The sequence below is a fragment of the Mixophyes fleayi genome, chromosome 3, assembly GCF_038048845.1.
Source record: "Mixophyes fleayi isolate aMixFle1 chromosome 3, aMixFle1.hap1, whole genome shotgun sequence".
NCBI lineage: Eukaryota > Metazoa > Chordata > Amphibia > Anura > Limnodynastidae > Mixophyes > Mixophyes fleayi.
Window position 1 is genome coordinate 101,901,701 of NC_134404.1, and position 10,282 is coordinate 101,911,982.

A 10,282-nucleotide genomic window follows, 5' to 3' on the forward strand; every position below is an offset into this window, starting at 1 on the left:
TATTATTATTATTATTATTATTATTTATAATAATATTATTATTATTATATTTAATTTATTTATTTATTTTATCTCATATATTATTGCATCTATTATATTATACTTTTATATTTATTATTTATTGTATATTTGAGTGAGTAGTAAATGAACTATGGAGTTTATATATGATTAAATTTTCTGGCTGTGGCTCCATATTTTATTGTCTCTTTTTATATGTTTCAATATATTTTTTTATATTTCATATTTTTTAACATATTCCAACATGCATCTTTTATTATCGAATATATTATTTATTATCTATTATTATTACATTATTTATATTTAAGGTTTCAATTTATCTAATACATTGTATCATGTAGCAATGGCACACAGCTATGTCACTGGAGACTGATAAGAACACTGTCATCCATCCTGTTTTCTGTGTGAGCAATAACACTCATCAATGTGACTGGAGACTGGAAAGTGACAAGAACACTGCCACCCCTGTTTCTGTGTTAGTAATTACACTGAGCAATGTGACTGGAGACTGGATGTCATGGTCCGGAAACAGGATAGGAGCCCAGTGGCAGGGAGAGAGGCTGGTCAACAGGAGAGAAGATGATAAAGGTGGTCGAACGTAGCTGGGTTTGGTACACGGAGAGGCAAAGAGGTCCAAAGGTTGAAGAAGAGGCGAAGTGGAGGGCAAGCCGAGGTCGGTACATGGGTAGAAGATGCTAGAAATCAGGAACAGCAGCAGGAGCTTGATCACAGGCAGGAAGCACAATAATCAGGCACTTGAGACAGGAACTAGCCAGGATTTTATAGGAAGTCAAAGGGAGGAGCTAAGGCATGCTGAAACAACAGGAGATGACTGAAACTGAACTGAAACACAGGATAACAGCAAGGAACTGTCCAGCAGCCAGAATATTATTATTATTATTATTATTATCATTTATTTGTTAAGCGGCACAAGGTTTCCGCAGCGCCGTACATAATACAAACAGGAGACCATACAGGGTGGCATAGTACAGAGCAATAAACACAAAGTACCAATACTTCAGAACTCCGGGCAGATATATGAGCGAAGATGGAGTAGAAGAACAGGTATGGAGACAGGAGGGGAGAGGGGCACTGCTCATACGAGCTCACATCCTAAGGGAGGGTGGACAAACAGGCACAGGAGGGAGCCATTAAAGTAAGGGAGAGAAAGGGGGGGCTGGTGGAGAGATGGGAGAACGAGAGAAGGATGTTTGCGAAGGTGCAACAAGGTAAGGGTTAAGTGGATTGTTGGTAGGCTTTGAGGAACAGGTGAGTTTTGAGAATAGCTCAGTCAGCAGAGCAGCGATCCACAGAAGCAGAAGTCCTGGGTTCGAATCCTGACACTGGAGAGTGACAAGGACACTGTCACACCCCCTGTTTCTGTATGAGCAATGGCACACAGCTACGTAACTAATAAGAACACTGACAATTGCACTGAACGATCCTACCCCATCTGTGTCTGTCTGTGAATTGGCGCCAGATCTTCATGGAGAGTGGTACTTATGAAATCCAAGACTCACAAGTTCCAACGAAGCGTTAATGAAATGATGTTTTGCTTCGACTTGGGTTCCGAGGACGCGTGAGAGTACCGAGAAGAGCTGCTCGAAGTTCTGAGCATCCTTAATTGTTTATAATTGGTGATACATTATTGTTTGGTCTTTTGGGCCTTTATTGGTGACAGGTTGTGAAACCTACACGGACTCCTAAAATTGACCACTGCTAATCGATAATAGTGGGCAACCTGCTGTAGAAAGAAAATGTAAATAAAACTACTACAAACACATTCCTATTATGAAGCCAGTACTGCCTTTGTCATGTACCTGTAGGATAAATACAACCCTTTTTGCAACTTCCCAAAACTCAGCCGTATTTTGATCGTAATTTACTGAAAATCTATCTTATGAAGCGCTGAAGATGTGCTTCATATACCCGTCCCCTTTCGCACCAAGCTAGGTAAAAACGAGCTAATCCTTAATTTGATATCCGGCTTCTCCCTTCCCCCAATGTTTATGTTCTCGTTTTTTAAAAACTCTGCTACACTTAACTTTTTAAAAGGATTGCGGAAATCTTTATTATTTTGTTGTCATTAAAATAAGAACTGTGTATCAGAACATAAGCATGTGAAGACTGAAAATGTGACTGATGAAAACCACTAAATAACAAAAAATTATGAAAAATATTTTTGAAATCATGCTCTAATCTCAGTGTGACAACAAACTTAAAATCTTTTTGGACATGACTTTAATTGAAAAGTGCTAGCAGCGAAAAAGTATGCTTAGTTCTGTGAACAGTAATATTTAAATTCATACAACAAGAAATAACTTTTTAATTGCATAAACTGTTAAATAACAGATGGGAGATAAGTGAGGGTATGAATTCATTAAGACTGGTTGTACTTATCCTAATTTCAGTTGGTTAATATTTTTAAATTACAAGTGTGACTTATTAAAAGAATCTTTATGCAAAAGAAAAATGTACCTAAATGAAGAAGCAATATTTCAGTATTACAGCATTTTTCACAGTACTGAAAATACTTTTAGAGACATTATTCTGAGACAACTCCATTTTTTGCTGCAATACATTATCAGAACAGCTTTCAGAGATGATATATTACTGTAAGAATGCCACTATCCAGAAGTAGATTCATAAGACTAGAATGCAGACAGTCAACATTTTCTCAGCACTGAATTTAAACAGTGGCATTAAATCACCTTTGCTGTAACCATTACAGTAACTGATCAACCCTGTCATTTGGTGGAAAAACACAAGTATTCAATCTTTAAGATTCTGGTAATGTTACTTAGTTTACTATGCAATACAATGAGTCCAGTTCATTCAAACCTATCAGAACTCTAAATATAATCACAAGTACATTTCAAAATATATTTAAACATTTTCCCTAAGGTTTTCTAATTATGAAGCAGTTTTTTTTCAATTCCACACACTTGTTATACTCAATAGTACACAGTGATTCCTGCTTTGTAGGTAAACCTTAATAAGAAGATCAGGCAGACTTACTTTACTTGTCCTTTTTCTAATTCAGTTATTACTTGTCCTTGCCATGTCTATTTTCTATTCTGACCAAGCTTGCACTTATGTTTCCCACTAATGTACTATACAATAACTATGCAGATCTAAGATGCTAAAATGTCTACATTTACTCCCATATATATTTGCATATATCCATAATCATTGCTACATCAATTTAACAGAGCATCCCTCTTGCTCCTTCATACCCTGTACCTTCAACAATTCCTAATCTTGTATACAGTCCTCTGCAGATTATTGTGGATCCCTAAGATTAAAAACTCTGATCTTACACATTCATTCTGTCATTTCTCTTTATACATCACAGTAAGCAGCTCTCTCACATTTTCCTAAATGTACATCATTATTTCTTATCAGCTCAGCATTATGACTTTTTCCTGATATTTCATTGGATCAGCTCAACTATACTTTTACTTAATTTGTCACCATATCTAAATGTTAATTATCTATCCATTATTATGTTCTATATTCCATTTAAACTTCTAGTCACATTCAAGAAACTTTTCAGATGCCTAACCCTCCTTTTTATTTTATTATCCCACTAATATGTATAATTTTATTCGAATAGCTCATAGTCCTTCCATAATTTAAGTTGTAAACCGTATTCAAACATAATCAATTATTAATCAAGTTCTATAGTTTCTCAGGTTACTAATTACATGTAGTGTTTTGAGTAATTCATTTTTTCAAGCCATATACTTTTTCAGTTTATTACTTAGTTCTATTACTTAGTTCTTCAAACGACACACTGCTTTCTCTGGGTTTTTGTTAAATTATTGTCACTATTCCAACATCTAGCCCTTCAATTCTACTTTGAGACATCCTTGAACAATCCTTCATTCAAACCATACAACTCATCAACTCAGCATTCATTTTCAAACATCCATTACTGCTTCATAATTATTTCACCATCTAAATTTGTGCACTTCATTTGTTTTGAGTGCCCATTTCCATAGTAGATTAGCTAATTTATTGAAATCGCCTATGCCTTCACTGGATTATGCAAGTTTATGTCACTATTCCAATGGCTAATTATTTATTCAATTCTAACCAATCATTTACACATTATTTGTTATTCACGCATCTCACTGTTCAATCTCATTCACTTATGTGGCAGCTGTTGTTCTTTAGTTTGTAATCAATCTATCCCACTTCTGAGTAATGTATTAATTCAAGTTCACTATTCCTCTTCATCTTCATCCTTTCATTTCTTGGTAAGCTCTCCTAAGTCCCCTTCTTAGCTCTCCAATAAGTTTGATTTCCAGTAATTCTTTCATGTCCACATATTATACCACTCACTGTCCCCCCTTTTTATACCACATGTCCATGATTATGTACATTCCTAATCCTTTTACATACTGGAAAGGGATATGATTCTTTTTCTAGCAATTGGGCCTTAAATTTGATTTATCACTATAATCAGATTCTTAATACTTTCATTTAAAATCACATCTTTACCATATCATCTCCTATAGCCATCTGTTTTTCCTACCTGTGTTACTTCACACAAACTAGTTTTATTAACCTGTCATTGTTTCCATTAGAGTCATGATTTCTATTCTCATTTACTTCTACCATTTATGATATTGATTATGCAAGTTTCCCTTTTATCCTGTCTGCTTGCCCTTCTAATCATTAGCCTATTTAATATTACTAAAAGTGACTGTACTGTTACCTAGCTGTATTTCACCCAACACCTCTTTCCTTAATCTTTCATTCAGTGTTTCCTTGTTAGTTATTTTTCATTCTTACTGAACATCTTAGTCACAATTTTTTATTTCTGCAAACATTCCCATTCTTCTCAAATTACTTGAGTTTTTATTATTACTATTCTTCTTTTCACTTCCATATATTTTCATAGAATCTTCCTCGACTTTGTTTTATGAACCCTCATTACCAGATATTGGGTAACTACTTAGATCTTAGTTACCTCCATGAAATCTCCTTTACCAGGCAGTTGCTAAAGCTGAGATCTATTTCTTTCAATTCTCTAGGCAAACTGCTCATTCTGTCTCTTCCTTGCTGAAAATCTTGGCCTAATTACATAAATCTATGTTACTTACCATGTTATTATGAACCTTTACTTTATAGTTGGCTGAGGAATTTGCATCATATGACTTTTTAACTTGCAGGCACACTATCACCAACACAGTAACTGTCCACTAAAATTTAAAGTTAACACTTATCATCATCATCGACAATTATTTATATAGCATCTGCAAATTTCTTAGTGATTAAATGCATAATCTAATAATACTTTTTTATACCTTCCAGATTCTAATACATAGTGAAAAAGGAATAGGATTGTGAATGTTTACTCTCTATATCAGGTGTAATATCAAGGCTCTTCAATATCCTCTCATTATATTCCAGAGGAAAACTAGAGAACTACTACTTTTAGTTAAACTCATCATAGTCCCCTAAATGTAGTCTATTTCAGCATCATACATCTCTGACCCTTACTACTCTATTCAATTAATACATCGTCATATTTACTTCCAAATTTAATGGTTCCTGCTCTTGTTTAAGAAAACCAGTCACCCAACCACAATGTTTCCATGTTTTCTATGTAACACAGAATTTTGAAGATGTAGGCATGCACTTGTAGCCCTCAATAAGTGATTAAGTTCAGCCTAAGTAATTTTTCATCTGTTTAAATTTCAGCTCCTTATTTTTTGGTGTTTTATTTTTATTTTTGCCTGGGTATGGTTTGGTGGATATACCATAAACACTAGAATGCATCAAGAAAACAATGTATAAACCACATTGGCTAAATACCTATTAATCAATGTGGCCTATATAAGTGGACAGGGTTAACAGGACTTCTGATACCTTGATAGGAATTCCTGCTCATAGGATTCTGACACCATGAAGGTTGAATGAAAATATAATATCTTCAAAACAGTAAAATCTTTGACTCATATAGGTTCATGATGATGTGTAGACTTCTTTCCCCGAGGCATAAGATTGTACCACTATAAATTTCAGAATTCAACCTCTGCTTCACATTGTTCCACAAGAATTGAAGAGCTAGTCAAATATCTTATCATAATAATTAAATTAATCATATTATCATCAGTACATCTTATGTCAGCAATGCATTAACATTTACATTTGATATAATTTGTATTCATGTTTTTCATTTCAGATTAGAGATAGTACCTTTTTTCCTAATCACTTCAACCCATTGTCTTCAATTGTCTTCAACACTTCAGACACTTTTCTAGACCTCTTCTAGCTACTTGGCCAAGACACCATTACAATAGATCATATTAGGACCGGAGCCCAGTACCAAATCCCTGGTCATTGGCCCAAGTTATGACAGGCACTGGCTTCTGCTAATTAATTTGTAATACTTCCACATATTATTATTATTATTATTTATTTGTAAGGCACCACAGTGCTCCCTAGTGATTGATAGTGGAGAAAATCGAGAACTGAAAGGTAAACAAAATAATTGCAGACATGAAAGCAAAGTGTAAGTAGGGCCTACTTACTTAGCACTTGGAACTTCATTTATGTATGCATATATTTTTTTATGGCTTTCCATAATAATTTATATTATTTTATTTGTCCAAATAAACATATGCAGCATATTTAATGCAAGCAGCACATAACATATTGTCTATCCTAAGATGATAAAAACCCTGAACTGATGTCACTTGTACCATTACAACTTAACCATTGAAGAATATTCATACAAAGTGTAGTAAATGTTTTATTACAGCATAAAAAAGAAACAAAATGTATTCTAACTTATTTTTAGACATATTAACCCAATTCTGCCCCCCCCTGTTTTAAACAAAGTCATATCATAAATGACAGTCTGATACTTTTTTTGAGAATTTATATATAACATAACATCATTCTCCTTAAACAAACACACATAATTAATGTTTGAACATAGTGTATAGGTTATTTTAACATTTTACAACTTTTTGAGAATTTAGACTTATGGCAACATCTAATTTTGTTCTAGTTTTGTGTGTCCCAACTGACCATTACTTACATGAAAAGGTTACAATTTCATTGCCTTACTTTTCAATTATTTATTTGTTTATTGTGTCCTATAACTTTTTCATAGTTCCATATGTTTTATTTTATTTCACTGAAAAGGAATATTAATTATAGTTTAAGTTATGTTTTTGCAAAATGGCTTATATCATGTTGAGGTCACATTATTAATTTTATATGTAGATTTTATCAAGGCATTTGCAGAGCCCAAAACAGGGAAACAACAGTTTCACAATCGAAAATTGCATTAAATTATGATTAAATATTAATCCAACCTTGTAATTATAAATGGGCTAGATTTAATAGTTAAATCCTAATGGCAATATATTAAAAGGTTACCACTGTCAGTATTTAATGAATTCATTTAATTATTATGATAAGAATATAGAACCCAAACTGTTTTAAAGTCAGATATTGCAGTCATTTGAGGCATTAACTTAAATTCCCATCTTTTTCTTTGTGATAATTGTGCAGATTGAACACTCAGAATCAACCTCTGTGAAACTGTTCCACAATGTTTTAATTTTTTGTTGCCATTATCTTTTTGCAATTATTCAGCAGTTAGAAGTTCATTGACCTTCTTATCTGCACTTTTTGCTTTGCTTTGAATATGGTGGACTTATTTTTTGCTTGCTTATCAGTTATGCAAATGTATGTGTTTCAGAGCTTTTATACATTGATTTGACATGATACCAGAATAGTGTGCAACCCATATAAACCATTTCCATGAGTCTAATGTACACTAGACTGATCAAAAAAAAAAATCAAGGTCATTCACTAAGGGGAGAACTACTTTAGCCTTGTGCAAATACCATGATTACTCATGACTGACAACATGCATATGTTTTAGATTCTTCCAAGGTAGCATCAGTTTGGACCAAGATAGACATAGTTGCAAAGAGAATTGGGATGTTTGATGAATGAGACAGACACCAATGCTGGGTAAACACTGCAGGTTTTACAGCCAAATACCATCAATCTAGCAATAAACAACCTTTTGGGCCATATCGCATTGCTGTATATTTAAACGATGAATGACTGTCGTTCCAAAGTACCAATTATTGTTTCATTTGATTCTTCAGCTGAACTATAAATCTCATTCCATCCACCTTCCGATTCTGCTGTTTTTAGGAAATCATGACCAATTGTTTGACCAACTGCCGATAGTTCCTCAATCAGCGACTCCTTTTTAGGCATGTATATTTAAATTTATGATGTTGTCTCTAACTCTCCCACTTGGTGTGGTGTCAGAACGTAAATCAAATGGGTATAATATGCTTTTAATGGAGAAGCAATAATAAACCTGTTTACATGGTCCATATGGCATTTATGTGTTCCTGTATGCAAGTCTATACAACTTTTATTCTTACCACATGTGAAAATACATTTTATCATTGAAGTATCATTTATTTCCTGATGTGACATGTAAACATGTATGGATTTCATATTATTATATGTAATTATTTTTAAAATATAATGGCATGACAGCCTTATATTTATGTGTAATGATTGTACATATTATGGTCATTAAAGTTTCTATATGTATAGAATTTTCCTAAAGTAATGGTCGAGTAGGCAGCAATTTATATAGATGTGTAATGCATGTGTCTCCTTACATAATTAGACACTGGTGTCCATCCTATCTAGACCAAAAGAACAAAGCTGTGCATTGCGTATTTCACCTTGGATAATTTTTCACTTGCATCCACCCTGTGTGTCTCCCAAAGACCATAGATGTGTAGTGAACCTGATAATTGGTTTTCCCTTTATTTGAAGTCTATCTTTCTTGCAAATGCACAAAGGTGTTATCAATATCATTTATTTTTAAACAATATCCAGTGAAATGCATATAAAAAAATAGAAACAGCAGAACTTATGTATCCACTAACATGTTTAATGTTTAACCTGGCTACAGCATTCTAAACTGACTTTCTCATAGATTTGAAACAATTCCAAGTATTTTTTTCCCAGTTTGTAGAACTTTTACTTAACGTCATTGATGTTAGCCCTTAATTCTTTAAAATATTCATTCAGCTTTTCCACCTTCTTGACCACAACTTTTCCATCACCGGAAGTAGTATTAATATTAGAGCATGTTGCATCCTTTTCTTCTTCCGAACTCTTGTCAGATGTGGCGATGGTATCTACATGAAGAAAGGGCAAGTATTTTAATTATGTTTAAAGAAGAAACAGAACACAAATTTATTTCTACCAGATGGTCAACTACCATTTGCTCACCGTGGACACTGCTTGAAATCAATTTATGCTGATGTCCCTCTTGGGTTTGGCCAGACATACTGCCGTGCTGGTCCATACCAACTGAAAGATAGAGGTAATTTTTTTTTTACAATAACGGAACATGATGTGTCTTACATTTTTTTCAAGTTTTAAATGGTTTTTAATTACCTTCTTTATGTTCCGCTTTTATTTCTCCAATTTATTTTATGATCGCTACAGCATCTTCTTCCATTTTCATATTTTGAGTAGCTTCACAACACACTTGTTCATGCATTTTTCTTTCTGTAAATAGACGTAAAACCTTTATAAATCATACTAATCGTTATTGTTACTGTTAATGACTAACACTGTTTACTATCTAGTTTAAAACATTTTTAAAATCCACTTTTAATACTCACTTTTTTAATGTTCTTGCAGATTCTCAAAAGCCTTCTTTGCTCTTTATTTTTACAGTCATACCACCGTTTTTGGATTTTAAATTTTGTCCTTTTTTCACAAGTTTATGTCTGATCCCATTTATGAGTTTCTGCATAATCACTTCTTTTCTGTGATTAACTGTTAGGGTATTTTCGCTTTTGACAGTCATAGGCGTGCTGGTCTAGCACTCTAACAATCATCTCCATTTTCCTTGGTCTCATTTTCTTTGCTCTTTTAATCTGCCAATTACATTCCTTCTTCTCCACCCCCACCTACTCCTCCATCACTTTTCTCCAGCACCTGTTCCTCATCCGCCATCCTGTCTTGTACCGCCGCCGCCAGACTGGCTTCTCTATAATTGTAAAGACGCAGGCATGGGCGTCTGCAGTTGGTATGGACCAATCACGGCAGCTACAGATACAGAATGGAGCATTGTGGGTGAACGTTCATTCATGTGTACTGTCCGTTTCTATCGTCAATTGCACATAAAACTTTTACAATCAATATTTATTCATTTATAATGACTTCATCCAATTATTCAACTTCG

The 10,282-nt window shown here is 33.8% G+C and overlaps 1 long non-coding RNA gene across 2 annotated transcripts; it reads right to left on the bottom strand.

Annotated features, from left to right (window-relative positions):
- Positions 1–8,925: 8,925 nt before the first annotated feature.
- On the bottom strand, positions 8,926–10,194 carry LOC142143856 (uncharacterized). Of its 2 annotated transcripts, XR_012689586.1 has the most exons (4): positions 9,717–10,194; positions 9,487–9,600; positions 9,308–9,399; positions 8,926–9,224 (listed from the first exon to the last, which is right to left on the bottom strand). It is a non-coding gene; the product is annotated as an uncharacterized LOC142143856 (long non-coding RNA). The 2 variants fall into 2 exon arrangements; XR_012689585.1 differs by having other exon boundaries at positions 8,926–9,399.
- Positions 10,195–10,282: the final 88 nt, after the last annotated feature.